The sequence below is a fragment of the Aphidius gifuensis genome, linkage group LG1 (genome assembly GCF_014905175.1).
Source record: "Aphidius gifuensis isolate YNYX2018 linkage group LG1, ASM1490517v1, whole genome shotgun sequence".
Lineage (NCBI taxonomy): Eukaryota > Metazoa > Arthropoda > Insecta > Hymenoptera > Braconidae > Aphidius > Aphidius gifuensis.
The window spans coordinates 14,821,439-14,839,032 of record NC_057788.1 but is presented as its reverse complement, the minus strand read 5'-3'; the positions used below and the strand labels follow the sequence as shown (position 1 = coordinate 14,839,032).

Here is a 17,594-nt window from a genome sequence, read left to right as displayed (position 1 = left end):
GAACAGCGGCCATGTTTACAAGCGAAATGTTGCTTGTCGTGAGTTTGAGCCCTAAAAAATAAGCTATTAAGCTCTCTTGTCATAGAATAAATCAGCAGTCCAATTCACAGGGCAATACAATTTAGGGCTTTTTTTCACCACTTACGGCGCTTGTGAAGCTTTTGTATGTAAATCCTATATAAAAAAAATTTTTTTAAGCGACATCAGCGGCAAAAAAAAGCTCTAAATTGTAAAAAATTTGCCCTGTGAATTAGACTGCAGGGGTATAGCACTACGTGTATTTTTATGTGGGCTTATTTGCCACAAGGGACCCTAGACTGAGTCTAGTGAGTATATGTATGGTCCGCCATATTGTATTTAGATGGTAAATCGGTATATTTCTACGTTATCTGTCGCGTTTGTTTCTTACCCGCTAAATTGAATTTTCGTTTGATAATTGTAATCAATATATTCAGGTAATTGATTGATTTAAATGGATCATAAGCTATAGAAAAAAGGTCTAAGAAAAGAATGTGGCCACAAACAACTTCCTTTCCTCAGCTACCATTTTTCCCATAACTTTTTATTTATTTAAATGAACGAAAAGCTATAGAAAAAATAGTAGCTAAGGAAAAGAAGTTGCCAAATTTCAATTTATACGAAATTAATTTTGCAAAAAAAATAAACAAGCAGACAACATCCTTTCCTTAGCTATAATTTTTCCCATACCTATTTATTTATTTAAATAAATAAATGGTCATAGGAAAAATGGCAGCTAAGGAAAGGAAGTTGTCACATGTTAATTTATACGAAATTAATTTTGCCAAAGAAATAAACATGCAGGCAACATCCTTTCCTTAGCTAATATTTTTTCCATAGCTATCTATTTATTTAAATAAATAAATGGTAATCGAAAAAACGGTACCTAAGGGAAGGAAGTTGTCACATGTTAATTTATACGAAATTAATTTTGCCAAAGAAATAAACATGCAGGCAACATCCTTTCCTTAGCTAATATTTTTCCCATAGCTTTTTATTTATTTCAATTAACAAAAAGCTATGGGAAAAATATTAGCTAAGGAAAGGATGTTGCCTGTATGTTAATTTCTTTGGCAAAATTAATTTCGTATAAATTAACATGTGACAACTTCCTTTCCTTAGCTACCATTTTCCCTATAGCTTTTTGTTAATTTAAATAAATAAAAAACTATGGGAAGAATATTTGCTAAGGAAAGGATGTTGCCTGCATGTTTATTCCTTTGTCAAAATTAATTTCGTATAAATTAACATGTGACAACTTTCTTTTCTTAGCTACCATTTTTCCTATAGCTTTTTGTTAATTTAAATAAATAAAAAGCTATGGGAAAAATATTAGCTAAGAAAAGGATGTTGCCTGTATGTTTATTTCTTTGTCAAAATTAATTTCGTTTAAATTAACATGTGACAACTTCCTTTCTTTAGCTACCATTTTTTTTATAGCTTTTCATTTTTTAAATTTAATATACTTTTATATGTTTTGAAATAATCAAAAAGCTCTGGGAAAAGTGTCTAAGGGAAGGATGTTGCCACTTGTTAATCTATAAAGAATCAATTAAGCTAAAGAAATTAACAGGTTGGCAACAGTTTTTTTTTCAGCAATTTGTCAATATTTTTTTATTTATTTAATTTTAAAATTTTAAATTTTAAAATTTTATGACAAGTGTGTGATTGAAATAAAAATATAAATTATGCTTTTTTTAATATTATTTCAATTTATCTGACGAAATCTGCTTTTGAGCTGGTAATGTAGAATTGAGACCGATATTGTAGAAAATAAATGGGATTATCATTTGTTATCAAAAAAACTAGACCTTGTCTGGTGAATCGGGAGGAACTAGACTGCCAAATAAGCCCCTACCGAAATACACGTAGTGCTATACCCTTGATGGTAGCTAAGGAAAGGAAGTTGTCACATGTTAATTTATACGAAATTAATTTTGCCAAAGAAATAAACATGCAGGCAACATCCTTTCCTTAGCTAATATCTTTCCCATAGCTTTTTATTGATTCAAATAAATAAATGGTCATAGAAAAAATGGTAGCTACGGGAAGGAAGTTGTCACATGTTAATTTATACGAAATTAATTTTGCCAAAGAAATAAACATGCAGGCAACATCCTTTCCATAGCTAATATTTTTCCCATAGCTTTTTATTTATTTCAAATAATAAATGGTCATAGAAAAAATGATAGCTAAGGAAAGGAAGTTGTGACATGTTAATTTATACGAAATTAATTTTGCCAAAGTAATAAACATGCAGGCAACAACTTTTCCTTAGCTAACATTTTTTCCATAGCTTTTTATTTATTTCAATTAATAAATGGTCAGAGGAAAAATGGTAGCTAAGGAAAGGAAGTTGTCACATGTTAATTTATACGAAATTAATTTTGCCAAAGAAATAAATATGCAGGCAACATCCTTTCCTTAGCTAATATTTTTCCCATAGCTTTTTATTTATTTAAATAAATAAATGGTCATAGGAAAAATTCTGGTCTTCATGGCTATACCCCTGGAATAAATTTCCATAACAACATTTTCGAATGCCCTCACCGGCCGCAAAATGTAAACATTAAAGTTGCCCTCAGAATGTGCAGCAGTCAGGGGGTTAGCACTACATGTATTTTTATGAGCTGTAGTTTGTCACCCTAGATGTGTCGATTTCCCAGGAAAAGTCTAGTGATGGAACGCCATTTTCTATTCATATGCTAAATCTGTTTAATTCCTACGTTATCGGGTGTGGTTGGAATAAAAGATTAATTTAAATACAAAAGACGCACGTGATTAATTAATTTTATTTAGATAAATAAAAAAGTATGAAAACAATAGTGACGCAAAATTAATTTTGTAAAAATTAACATATGGCAAAAAATATAAGCCGAGAAAAAAATACATGTAGTGCTACCCCCCTGGCAGCAGTCCAATTCACAGAGCAAATTCTTTACAATTTAGGGCTTTTTTTGCCGGTGATGGCGCTTGTCAAATTTTTTGTATATAGATTTCACCAAGAAGACTAGAAAGACTTTCTAGTCTTCTTGGATTTCACATACAAGAGCTTTACAAGCGCCGCCGTGGAAGAAAAAAGCCCTAAATTGTCATGCCCTGTGAATTGGACTGCAGGGAAGGATACGTTAACAGCATGGAGTTTAACAAGGAGGGTAATCTGTGACGTCACACTGTGTATTGGCATAGGGAGCTGTTGAAGCTCACGGAATGGAGCAAGTCAGTACATTTTTTTGCCAGTGATGACGCTAGTGGGACGAGTGCCCAAAGTCACATGTTGTTTTTGTTTATATTTTTTTTTTTTTTTTTGTGTAGCTCAGTTAGAGTATTCCTTCATTATGTAAAAAAATAATACAACTACATAATACATTATTTATTTAACAAATAAAATTAAAGCAATTTATTTTAATAAAATAAACACCAAGGACAAGCAGTGTCTAAGAAAAAGATAAAGCTAAGGAATTAATGTTGCTTACCATATAATTTCTTTATAATCACATCAATTCTTTAGCTTCATCTTTTTTTTAGCTACTGTTTTCATTTGGTATTTTTTTTATGATAATGAATTACTTCAATGTTAAATAAATAATTTTTTATTAAAAAGATCATTCCAAATAAATTTTATTTCAATTAGGTACATGTGATGCAAATGTTGACATAAAAAATAATAATATAGTCCAATTGAAGTACTGAAAAAAAATATAAAAAATAGACAACTTATTGAGGATGAATATCAAAGGTGTGTTGTACAAAATTTACAAAATGTTTATGATGACATTAATGCATAAAAACCAGGAAAACCAAGTTTTTTAGATAAATTAGTTATATGCTAAATAAATAAATAAATGAATAAAGAAAAAAAGTAAAAAAAAAACACCAAAGGATTTGTATTTGTATGGTGCTGTTGGTGATGGAAAAACCATGTTGATGGATCTCTTTTAGGATTGTTGTGAGATAACTTATATCATAATTGTTTTAATAATAATATAAATAAATAATTAATAAATATCATTGTTTACAGATTGAGAAAAAAGAACATGTACTTTTTTTTATTTATGCTAGATGTACATAGTAAAATTCATCAAGTTAAAAAAACAATAAAACGTGTTAATAGTAAGTTAATAAGAAAGTTACGCAATAATTTATTAAGGTATTATGAGAGAAATAATTTTTCCGGACAAATGGTTCAACTACAAATTCCAATTTCTTCACTACAAATTAGCTAGGATGTTTTTCTATCTATCCAATATTTTAGTTTGTTTTTTGGTCAATAAATAAAAAAGTTATTTAGTATTCAATATTTTGGAGTAAAAAAAAAATTTTTTTTTCCACTTTTTTGACTTTTTTTTTTTTGGGAAACTGGTTTAGTAAAAATATATTTATATTTTTCACGATTTTTTCTCTATTTATTTTACTCGTAATTTTTTTCTGGTTGTCAACAAAAAAGTTATGCAATTTTATCATGATTATTGCTCCAAATAAAAAAATTTTTTTTTTGTGTCATTATTTTTCAACTCAAAATTAAAATTTGTTCACTACAAATTACTACAAATTCTAAGAAAGCTATTTGACCTCTTCATTACTATTTTTCTTCAATTTTCTGCGAAAGTACATTTTAACCCTTTTTTCACACCTAATTTTTGAACTACAAATTAAACTCTTTTTACTACAAATTACTACAAATTCCAACGAACGTTTTGGCCCTACTCTCATCGCTCTAAGTCAATTTTTGAAGAAAGTACCTTTTAACCCTTTTTTCACCCTTAATTTTTGAACTACAAATTAAACCCTTTTCACTACAAATTACTACAAATTAAGACCTTCAAAATGAGCCATACTACAAGTCTCTACGATAAAGTGGAGTGCCAGGTTCACGCAGCTTCTTTAGTCTATAAAAAATAGTAGGGATAAGATAGGTTCCATAACTCTGAGCTGCCAACTGCCAAGGAGTCTTTCAGTACTTGGTAGTCCCATATTGCTACCCGTGATAAATAAGATGTAACCGCAGTCCAATTCACAGGGCATTACAATTTAGGGCTTTTTTTCACCACTCACAGCGCTGTGAAGCTTTTGTATATAAAATCTATATAAAAAAAATGTTACAAGCGCCATCAGCGGCAAAAAATAGCCCTAAATTGTAAAAAATTTGCCCTGTGAATTGGACTGCTGGCCACAAAGTGCAGCAACAGTTTTAAGGTACGGTCTCCAAAGAGCGTTTGAGCGACACGTTCGATCGGTTTTTCTTTGTCTTACACGACGTTAACCTATGTACATACTCTCTTTACTTCCCTCGGCGGTTGCGGCTCTAAAGTCTAAACTGCTCTAAAAAGCGCATTGGTATAGTCTAACGTTTCTCTTCCCTATCTATACTATACCATGTTGACTTAATCATGGACTACAAAACCGGCCCTTAGCTGGTTTAAGTTTAATTCTATCTCTGTTCAATGTTCATGGTTTACATCGCTGGCACTCTTTGAGTCTTTGGCCGGTTTCTCTTTACACGAAATCACCTCGTCATTCTTGGAATTGCTTGGAAGTTGGAACGCGGCAGACTGTCGCCAGTCACGCCAGACGAAAACAACTTTGTCACTGGTCACTACAATTGCTTTTTCTTTCACCTCTTTGTTTTTCACTCAATATTATTCCATGCTTATTGCTTATGCAAAATTTACCTGTCTTGAAATATTTAAATACTCGTCTTTTTTAATAATTATTAAATTTTTATTTTCTATATAAATTATTTTTATAAATCTATATAAATTTACTAACAACATAAATATTTTTATTTTTTCCTCTTAAACGCAAAGAACATTTCTCTATTTACCATGCACAGTCATACGTAGCAAATAGCAATCGTCATTTAGTGCATGTAAATTTAACGATTATGACTGCGGCGTCTCGGGGCAAAAAAGTGCAATGACGAGTAAGCAACAAGAAAAAATGTATACATATACATGTATATGTACATACAAGTGTGGTTGATCTCGGTAATCTATTCGGTTGAAACTTGGCGGAATTCCTTGAGTGTCGGTGCATTTACACGAGGGGAGAGGAAAAGAAAAGATGTGTGACGCGCTACTCACTCAGGATTTGCGAAAGCGAACACCCTGTGTGCGGTGGTGCTTGTGTCTGATGCCACAGTCAGGCTGCCAGCAGTAGCACCAGAAACATATCAGAGTTTCACGTTTTTATATTTTTTATTACGCAACAGCAACAGCTTAATAATGATAATATTCAGAGTAAAAAAATCAAGGATTTATTATTCATATATATTTTGTAAAATTTACAAACAAAACTTTTATACATTTTGAGGTGTTTGAAAACTTTTATTTCTTGCTATTTTGAAATTTTATGAGCAATTTTATTTCAGGAAAGTTTTACAGAAGTAAAAGAGTTTGCGTTTATGTCAATTAAGTGATTTGTTTTTATTACTTATGTTTTAGTTAATTTATTTATGTGCTCGTTATAATGTGCTTTTTATAATTTGAGTTTTTTTAACAATGACGTGTGTGTGCGTGTGTGTAAATAAGTTATGAGTGGCGCGGTTCTTTACTTTTGACGTCACGTGCTCTTCTACTCTTTATTATTTATTTTTTACAATTTTTTTTTGTAATTACACAAGTATGTTCGAGAGAAAGAATAGGTAATAAATAGAGAAAAGTGAGCTTCAATGTAACAGTAAAGTAAAGCGAATGAAAGAGTAGACAAAAAAAAAATTAAGTTTATTTACTTATGACAATAGCGTGCTGTGATCAGTAATTGTATTCTATAAGAAAAAAAAAGAAAAAAATGATATTGAGGAAATTGTCAAAAGTCATCAATTCAGTTAATATTCAAATTTAAGGTGATATCTGTTATAATGTCGAAGTAAAAATTCGTGGCAAAACGGCAGGTCTACATCAGCACCAGAAGTAAACGGAAGGATATTATTTGACAATAAAACCGTGTAACATTATAGCAGAAAAAAAACATTCTGTACTTGAGGTTCGTATTTGAATTTTCATTTGTTGTTATATTACATATCAACAAAATATACACATCTAAACAGAACTGATAATACCGAGAAAAAAAAAAAAAAAAATATGAGGCGCCAGTGACATTGAACTAAGTTCAACTCGATGAAATAAGTTATTTTTTATTTTTCTTCACCCTTCGAGCATAAAAATTGTGGTTTTGCTTACTAAGTTTGCTACTCATTATTAAATTAATACTGTTTCTCATGTTTACATTTATCTACAGAACGTATACATCGCAGATAAAAAAATTAAAGAAATACGGAAAGAACCAAGATAGATACTTGGCATGCTTGCTTAGAGTAGTGGGAGAAAACGAGATTAAGTTTTTAATTCAGCTCAAAACCTAGGAGTTAAGCATCCATTAATATCCTCTTGTATCCTTTATGCTTAAAAAAAAATATTTTTGAACTTTTTTGTCCTTGTATTTTATGAAATAATTTGTTTTAGAATAGTAATGCGTATCACGAAACTCACGGGAGTAATGTTATTATATTTGATGTAAACTATTTATAAATATTTAGATTTGATCAAATGCTCGTACATGCAAACTATCTATGTCATTTGAATAGTATATTATTAACTCAGATATTTATCTCTGTAATTGTTGCATCATCCGTGTTAATGTACTCTACATCGATACAATCAGCGTCAAATTCGCATACAATTGAAAAAAAGAATTAAATCAAGTTTGACATCTGAATACAGAAAACATACCGACTTACATTCATTAAAGAGCAAGTCGTCAACAGTATGAATGAAAAAACGAGTTTGTATATATACTATAGTAAGAAGCCGCTGTCCCTCTTTTAATAATCTCTTTCCTTTATTTTAAAACTATTCCGTACTCATTGGTGCAGGCGCAGTGTTTCAATGTCAATGAGAAAAACATCAAGATTGAAGAATTTCGGTGTTTTCCTATTAATGTTCTTATACTCCATTATTAGTCGACTGAATAAACCCTCGAAAGTATCTATCTATCTCATTTTAACTTAGGCAGTCACACTGTATTAAAAAACTAAACAGAAGACTCGTTTTGCGCTGATGAAGTAACAAGTGAACGGCGTAGGATACGCCGTGTTGCCATGACGACAGGTGAAACATGGATCTCGTACCTAATTTAGCATTCTCTCTAAAACTACAGCTTTTTCGTCATCTACGTATTATCATATGTTATACCTATACCCTGTAATGATAAACAAAATATAAACCTTTACCTAAAAACGCCTTAATTTTTTTTCCTATTTATTCATACCTTTAGTTATCAAGATTTAAAATATATAGAAAGATGTCAAATCTAGGAGTGTACAGCGGCTGCTCAGTTCGCTGTATACAAGAAAGAAAACATGAAGAAACATTTTTTTATTAATTAACAATTAAGATAAGCTGAAACTCCGATTGTTAATTAATAGAAAAACTATAGATAAAGACTTAATAAAGATGAAATTTAATGATAATAAAAATAATAATTATTATAATAAATACTTCAATAGGAAAAAGGTAATGTACGGAGAGAAATCTGCAGCAAAAAATGCTGTAGAGACTCAAGTATTTACAGTAAAATTTGGTAGTTGTGTGGGAAGCCCAACAGGATTGACTAAAATTTCCTACTACAGTACAGTAATAATTAATTGAAACGAAAAAAAAAAAAAAATGAAATAAGAGCTCAAAATAAAAATGTCACGTGTTTATTAATTTTTAAAAAATAATAAGCATTATATAATTATCATGTGTTTCACCGCATATTTATTTAAATTCATCAATGAAATAAAAGTAATAAACTTTTTTAGAAGAGGTTAAGAACATTCTTGATTTACACTAAATATTCGTGTTATCTGGTGGGAAAAATTACTATAAACTACAGTGATATGAATTATACCCAAGAAGACTAGAAATACAGGAGGACTTACTCCCTATCTCGCCTGTATATAAAAACCGTATCGCTATATGGTCGCCGCAAAATTGAGGGGCGCTAGTAGTAACACGGTAACGTGCGCGACTTGTATCGCTTTTTTTTTACAATGCGCACAATACAAACATACTCTGACAAACACTAATAGAGCATTATACACATGATGTTTGTTAGAGTATGTTTGTATTGTGCGCATTGGAAAAAAAGCGATACAAGTCGCGCACATCGGACCCATCTTAACGGCGACTGATTTAATTTAATTCGTCCTCCTGTATTTCTAGTCTTCTTGATTATACCATTAACTCAAGACTTCAAATATTGCTGTGAAATACAGTAAAAATTTAGATGACATATAATAATTAAAGTAAGTGGGAATTAGTTGCTGAAATGACGTGGGCTTTGATGTGGATTTCTCTCCGTGTGATAAGAAATACTTTTGTATTTAACTTTTCATTCATACTGAAAAACATGGCGCGCTTATGACCCATTTTTTCGAAAAAAAAAACAGCAGTTCAATTCACAGGGCATTACAATTTAAGGCTTTTTTCCTTTACTGGCTGCACTTTTTGTATGTTTTTTGCGAAGTTTTTGTGTGTGAAATTATTTCACTGAAATCTATATAAAAAAAAATTTACAAGTGCCATCAGCTGAAAAGAAAGCCCTAAATTGTAAAAAATTTGGTTGCCTTCCTTTCATGAAATTTTTTGATGTGTAAACATCTTTAGGCGCGGGTGCCAGTAAGAGTGAAATGAAAAAACCAAAAAAAGAGCGTCATATCCTGTGACGGATGTTAGCCTGACTCCATTACTATAATAAGCGCAATGGTAGATTATGTATAGTATAATAGGTTATCCAGCGGTCGGTAACTGTTACCATGAGGCAATTTTGAATATTAATGAATTAGGAGATATCTGACATATGTCATTTATAAGTGAAAAAAATATATATTCAATGAAAATACAAAATCAATTTATTTTATATTTGGAAAAAATCTCAAGTAAATTTAAATATATATCTATTTGGACAGACATAATCAAAATTGTTTTAAAATTTACTTTTCGTTTTTTTTTTGTAAATTTTTAAACATATAACATTTTGTTTTTTGTTTCAAATCAACTATAAAACACATACTTTTTACCTTAAAAAATCTAAAAATGACATTGTATACAAAGTCTAACAGGTATAACTGAAATTTATTTACAATTTACTTTTTTTTGTAAATAGACAATGAAATTTTTTTTTTTTTTTCATAAACATTTAGTCGTTTAACCGTTCCGCTGCATATATTACTTTTTATCGATATTTTATCGATATTTTTTTAAAAATGTATACAATTTTTTTTTTTCAAAAAAAAGTCGAAATTTTTGTTTTTTTTTAAAGAAAAACTGCTAATTATTGATTGTCGCGTATTGTTAAGCACGAATATATATTTTTTTTTCGAAAATAATGAATATATCCAAGTTTATTTTACTTGGTCGCTAGGTTTTTTACTTAGCTATATTTTTAACTTAGCTATATTTTTTACTTAGCTATATTTTTTACTTAGCTATATTCTTAACTTAGCTATAAGGTTGACTTAGTTATATTCATAGCCAAACACACAATATCTACATAATTTTACCAGCTATATTTTTTACTTAGCTATATTTTTTATCATCTATATTTTTTACTTAGCTATATATTTATAGCCAAACACACAATATCTACATAATTTTACCAGCTATATTTTTGACTTAGCTATATTTTTTACTTAGCTATATATTTTTTACTTAGCTATATTTTTAACTTAGCAATATTTTTTACTTAGCTATATTTATAGCCAAACACACAATACCTACATAATTTTACCAGCTATATCTTTTACTTAGCTATATTTTTTACTTAGCTATTTTTTTTACTTAGCTATATATTTATAGCCAAACACACAATATCTACATAATTTTACCAGCTATATTTTTAACTTAGCTATATTTTTTACTTAGCTATTTTTTTTACTTAGCTTTATTTTTTAATCAGCTATATTTTTTACTTAGCTATATTTTTTACTTAGCTATATTTTTTTACTTAGCTCCATTATATTATCAATTATGAAACAATTATTATTAACATTAGAAAGATATCGATAAATCGAAATTTTAAAAAATATTATAACTCGAAAACTATTCGAGATATCGAAATTTTTTTAAAAACATTTTCTTCTCCCTGACGATCTCTATTGATTGCCATTATTAAATTTGAGAATTAATCGTTATTTCAATAACTATACGACATACAACCGATAAATAGCCGTTTTTTTCATATTTCAACTCCATTTTTAACCACTTTGCGCATTCGTAGGAATTTTTCGTAGAAACACGCCGAAGATGTTTACACATAATAAACCCGCGAGTCTAGATGGCTCACAAAATTTTTTTTTTTCACTCTGCAATTTCGCCCTGTAATACCGACTAATAGCTAAAAACAGAAACAACAACGACAAAAGTGATAAAATCCTCTATGTAATATCCCAGACTTTACAGTTTACGATAATATCTGGTACGACCAGTGTTGGGTAGGTATGAGACTCATTGTAATTTACAATGTAACTTACATGTAATTTACACCTTGTCTTGTACATGGTAAATTACACGACTTGAGCGCCTCGCCGTGGAGAGTCTGGAACTATGTATTTCGTAGCCATTTTGCAAACATATGTTTTATGTTTTCATTACTCTCGATATTTATTGTTATTTGTTGTTATTCTTATTATTATTATATTCTCTAATTAGCATAAATTTGTTCTTTGGTTATTTTAAAAAAAATTGTAAACAATGTCAGGTGTTAAAATTGTAAACAATTTTAATATAAAAATTATAAATTATTAATTTTATTCGATCTGATTATTATTTTATTTAATTCAATGTTACATGTGACTTTTAAAAATCGAAAGACTGTACTTGAGATGTATTTTATAGTTTTTTAAATAAAAATAATACTAAATGTCGTTAAATATAAATATATAAATATTTTAAATAGCTGAATAAAAATTTGGCTTAAATATAAAACCCCAAAAAAAACTCTGTGCTTAACAGATAATTAATATTTCAATAATTAACTCGAAAAATCGCCCATTTACCCAACACTGGGTACGACCTATGTGACGATAACAAACAATAACGAGCAATTACAACAGGTCAATATTTTATTTATTCCAGTATGATATAAACAGTGAACAGTTATTCAGGTTATTCTTCTGATAATTGGAAGCCAAACAAAAAAAAAATGTCATGTGCCAGTACTGCCACTACAAGAATCAGTTTTTTCCTATAAAATTATGGTCGGTATTACAGGGCGAAATTGCTTTGATTATATTTCTACAATCATAATATATATTTTGTAAACATAATATATGTTTAGTATATATTTATACGATATATACATTATATTGAATTACATTAGATTTTCATGACCATAATTTTAAGTATGATTATGGAACTGAAGTTAGCAGTAATGTTAGCAGGAAAATTCAAGAGTGCCAGGGACGAATACGGGTCAGAGGCCCCGAGCACTAAAAATTTGATAAATTGAATTAAAAACAAAATTAAACGACGTGAAAGGGGCGTAAAGTTTGTAATTAAGTCTCGATAATTCTTTAAAGTATTTAAAATAATTGGAGAAGGTAAAGTAAGGGGTTAAAAAGTAATTTTTTTTTCTTTATGATAAAGAATAGAGACTATAAAATTTTGAGTTCATATAAAGGTATAGGAGGTTGAAAACAAGTGTTAGGAATTTTTTGGGAATATTTGAAATAATCGAAAGGGGTAAGATAAAGGAGTGGAAAGTAATTTTTTTTTTCATAAATAATAGAGACTATTGTGAGGTGTGGATTCCTCACTTTACTTATTTTACATTTAATTTAATTTCAAACAATAATTTAAAAGAGAGACACGAAATTTATATTTAATATTAATAATAATGAAACAATTTATTTAACAATTAGACTATAATAATTTAACGAGACACAATAGGTGTGTTCGTTCACTTTTCACACCGAGCGTACGCACGGAGCGTTATGCAAGGAACGCTAGAGTCGTGCGATCATTTAATGAATCTTTTGTTTTTTGCAACTAAAATTTACCGACGCATTCGTTATTTTCAGTCATTGTGTTTATTTTGTTAATTTAATAATTTTTTCTAAGACGCAAGAACAAATTACCAATTATTGATGAATAAAGAGAACGAAAGAGCTAGAAAAAACAAATAACAATAAATAAATAGTAAATTTTAGTTACTAAAGTTTCTTCAAATGACCGCACGACTCTAGCGCTTCCTTGCATACGCTCCGTGCGTACGCTCGATGTGAATAGTGAACGAACACACCTAATATGTATATATTACTAGTTGTGAGGTGGCATAGCCACATCACCAATACAAATTTATAAGTATAGTTCCGACACACCGTTTGGCTTGGTGGCCGGACTAGAAGCGAAGAGAGCGGAGTCTCAAGCAACAAGACGGAGTGAGGGTTCTCGTACCCACACATAGATACATGGCTAAAACACCTCACTGACTATGTCACATGACATGTCAGTGTGGTGGGAGACATCAAATATTCTATCTCGCTACAGTACCCCCTTATTATGTTTATTTTTTGACATACAACAGGATATAATGCATATTTTATAATTCTTTTATAAAATTTTGATGAATTTGCGCCACCCCGTGAATATTTCCAGCATATTGCAGAGGTAGCATCCACCGTAATATAATTTGGTCCTCACATGGCATATATTGAATGCGCCATTGAAGTTCACATACAAGTACAGTGGTTATCATGTCACCTGGTCCTTGGCAAGAGGCAAATGACAATAGCCAACTTGATTTTCCATCTCCATTACTTAATTGACAATCCAAGACATATATATCACACATGTCCCAGTGACCATAATATTTTTTCCTGCCTCCAAATTTACCATCATGCTTGGATTTATTGAAGTGCCTATCATTATCATTTATTACATGCAAACAATTTAATTTTATTTTGCATTTAATTTTATCATCATTTATCATTTTTGTATTTACCAATTTTGATTTTATTTTATTTTTATGTTTATTTTTTGCACAATCTATTTTGTATTGTTGACCAGTATTTCTTTTTTCAATATTATTATTCATGACCTTGAAATGAATTTTCTTTTCACTGACATTTAAATTATTATTATTAATATTATTTTTACACATATTATTATCACAAATTACTTGGTGATAATTATTTATTTTATCAACACAATTGTTGTGATTTTCATGCACAATATTTAATTCATTTCCATGGTAATTATTTGTTTTTTCAGTGTATTCATTGTGATTATTATTCACAACATTTATTAATTTATTTTTATTATCAACAATCTGTGCTGGATTTTGTTGATCACAAATTATTATTTCACCATGACTGTTGTGATTTTCATGCATAACCATGATTTTATCTTTATTTTTACATACATTATCAACACTTTTATTTTCACATATGTTATCAACAAAATTCAATTTATTTTGTTGATTACAATTTATTTTATCATTTTGATTGTTGTGGTTATTCATCACAACATTGAATTTATTCTTATCTTGATTATCAACAACCATTGCTTGATTTTGTTGATCACAACTTATTTTATCACCATGATCAGCATTTTTTGAGGAATCACCCCCCTGCTGATCATTTATTTTATTCATGACTGCCGCACATACACTCTCAATACATATATTATTTATTATTTCATCAATATTTATTTGATGATAATCATTTATTTCTCCATTTTCTTGCATGTTTTTTATTATTGCATGCAACATACATTCGAGCTCCTTGTCACCATGAATTTTATGGTAATCTTCATCATATGAGCCTCTGTTCATGTTGCATCGCATGAATATTGATACATCAACATTTGATACATGCAACCACACGGTAGCACCTGAACATGCTCCTTGAATCACTGCCAGTTCTCTTATAAATGCTGTGATACATTTTACCTGTTTTATAAATTCAATTATTGTTGGATTGAATCTCTCAACATTAACCGTTCTATCTATTATTTCCATTAATTCTTCAATAATATCTATTTGATTCAATACTGCATCTCGATTTTGAACATCAGCCCTTCCAATAATTATTGGCTTACATGTTGGCCACATGTTCAATACAAATGATATTAATTTTTCCATTTTATTTTTTATATTTTACTCGAACAATTATTTCAATATTTCAATTATTATATTATCAATTATTTTAAATCACATATTATTTGAATGAAAATATTTTGTTTAATTTTCATGTATTATTTTATCATACAGTATATTTATTATTATTATTTTCTGATGAAATCAGGCGTGCCCAACGCTTGGTTGCCACGTGTATCCAGATTTTATTATTATTTTTATTTTTCTGATGAAATTTTCACAAATATGGCGTGTTCAACACTTCGTTGCCACGTATATACAAATTATTATTATTATTGATTACTCACAAGATTTGTTGAATTTTCTCCAATTTATATGCAAAAATTTTTCTCAACAATTTTTTATTTTTAATTTAATGTAATGTATTTTATGCTTTTTATCACTTTGCACATCAATACTTCTCTTCTCACTCTCGTGATTGAGATTTTAATTTTGAGCCAATTATATGTACTCACGACTGAATTTTCACAATTTTATCAATTTCTTTCTTTTATCAAATATTTATCTTTCTTTTTCTTTCTTTTTCTCACCTCGTGGTTTGAGCTGTTAGTTGGAAACCAATTATGAAATTTGGTCACAACTAAAATTTATAGTTATTAATTTATATAAATTATTACTCTTTTTTTCACCGCGTGGTTTGTGCCGCTAGTTGGGAGCCAATTGTGAAATTTGGTCACAACTAGAATTTATAGTTATTAATTTATATAAATTATTACTCTTTTTTTCACCGCGTGGTTTGTGCCGCTAGTTGGGAGCCAATTGTGAGGTGTGGATTCCTCACTTTACTTATTTTACATTTAATTTAATTTCAAACAATAATTTAAAAGAGAGACACGAAATTTATATTTAATATTAATAATAATGAAACAATTTATTTAACAATTAGACTATAATAATTTAACGAGACACAATATGTATATATTACTAGTTGTGAGGTGGCATAGCCACATCACCAATACAAATTTATAAGTATAGTTTCGATACACCGTTTGGCTTGGTGGCCGGACTAGAAGCGAAGAGAGCGGAGTCTCAAGCAGCAAGACGGAGTGAGGGTTCTCGTACCCACACATAGATACATGGCTAAAACACCTCACTGACTATGTCACATGACATGTCAGTGTGGTGGGAGACATCAAATATTCTATCTCGCTACACTATAAAATTTAGAGTTTACGAGACCTATGGCCGTGCTGCCGCACGGCTGCTTCTAATGATATGAAAACAGCCTTTAAAAAATCTCTGAACTATATGCTCAAGGCTGTTTTCTAAAAAGTATCGCTGAGGTAGTTTGCTGGTTTTATTTTATACATGTATATAAAAATCTTACTTTATTTTTTAACTTTTACGCAAAAAATTTTTCCTCAGAAAATTATATTTGGGCTGGCTTTATTAATCATACGATAGAGTTGTCAGCGGCCGCAAGTGGCTGTTCTCGTCAACCCACTGTCTATGACAAAAAAAAAATTAATGAAATTTTTTCACACAAAAAAAAAGAATTCAAAATAATTTGTGTTACCGGTATAAGACTTAGTAACCCAAGAAAAATGAAAAAAAAAAAACACTTAAATCAGAATTTGATTCTAAATAACAATACACGGAGAGAAATCCGCAGCAAATATTACTGTAGTGGTATCGTAAAAATCATAGCTGACGTCATTAAAGCGACTAATTCCCACTTATTATAATGATTATTATTATATTTCATCTAAATTTTTTACTGTAGTCTACCGGAATTTTTGGAAGTCTCGAGTTAATGGTATACTTTATGCCAGAAATTACTGTAGTGTACAGCAGGTTTTCCCACCAGATGACACGAATATTTATTGGAAATCAAGTGTGTTCCTAACCTCTTCTAAAAAAGTTTATTGTTTTTATTTTATTCATGAATTTCAATAAAAATACGGTGAAACACATGAAAATTATAAAATGGTTTATTTTTTTAAAATTAATAAACACGTTACATTTTTATTCTGATGTTTAAATAATAAGGTTTTATTTAATTTTTTGTGACGTTTTTTTGTTTTGTTTTGATTAAAATTACTGTAGTGTAGTCGGAACTTCTAGTCGATCCTGGTGGCCTCCCCACGCAACTTCTCAATTTCCAGTAGATTACAGTAAAATTTGTTTGATACTCTACAGCATTATTTGCTGCGGATTTCTCTCCGTGTAACAAATTGTAAATTTAAATTCTGGAGTAAACTATTTTTTTTTTTTACTAATCTTACGAACGAATCCTGCTTTCATTGATTCAAATGAGCTCACGACTTTCTTTTCGAGATTAAATAGAAAAACTATCCACCATTATTTATTATCCAAGGAGCCATGCAGTTGTTAATAAACAATTTTTTTTATTATTTTCCATTGAAGGACACAATTTGTTATTATGAATACAAATTAACCCATGACTTTTCTTTTAAGAATAAAAAAAAATCATT

At 29.5% G+C, this 17,594-nt stretch overlaps 1 protein-coding gene across 2 annotated transcripts in view; it reads left to right on the top strand.

The window, feature by feature from the left end:
* The first annotated feature begins 5,192 nt into the window (after positions 1-5,192).
* Positions 5,193-17,594, top strand: part of LOC122848734 — a 33,322-nt gene continuing 20,920 nt past the window's right edge. The window contains exon 1 of one of the 2 annotated variants that reach the window (XM_044147018.1): positions 5,193-7,002. The gene's annotated coding sequence lies outside the window, so the exon portion shown is untranslated. The remainder of the gene's footprint in view (positions 7,003-17,594) is intronic. The other variant, XM_044147011.1, reaches the window with a different exon arrangement.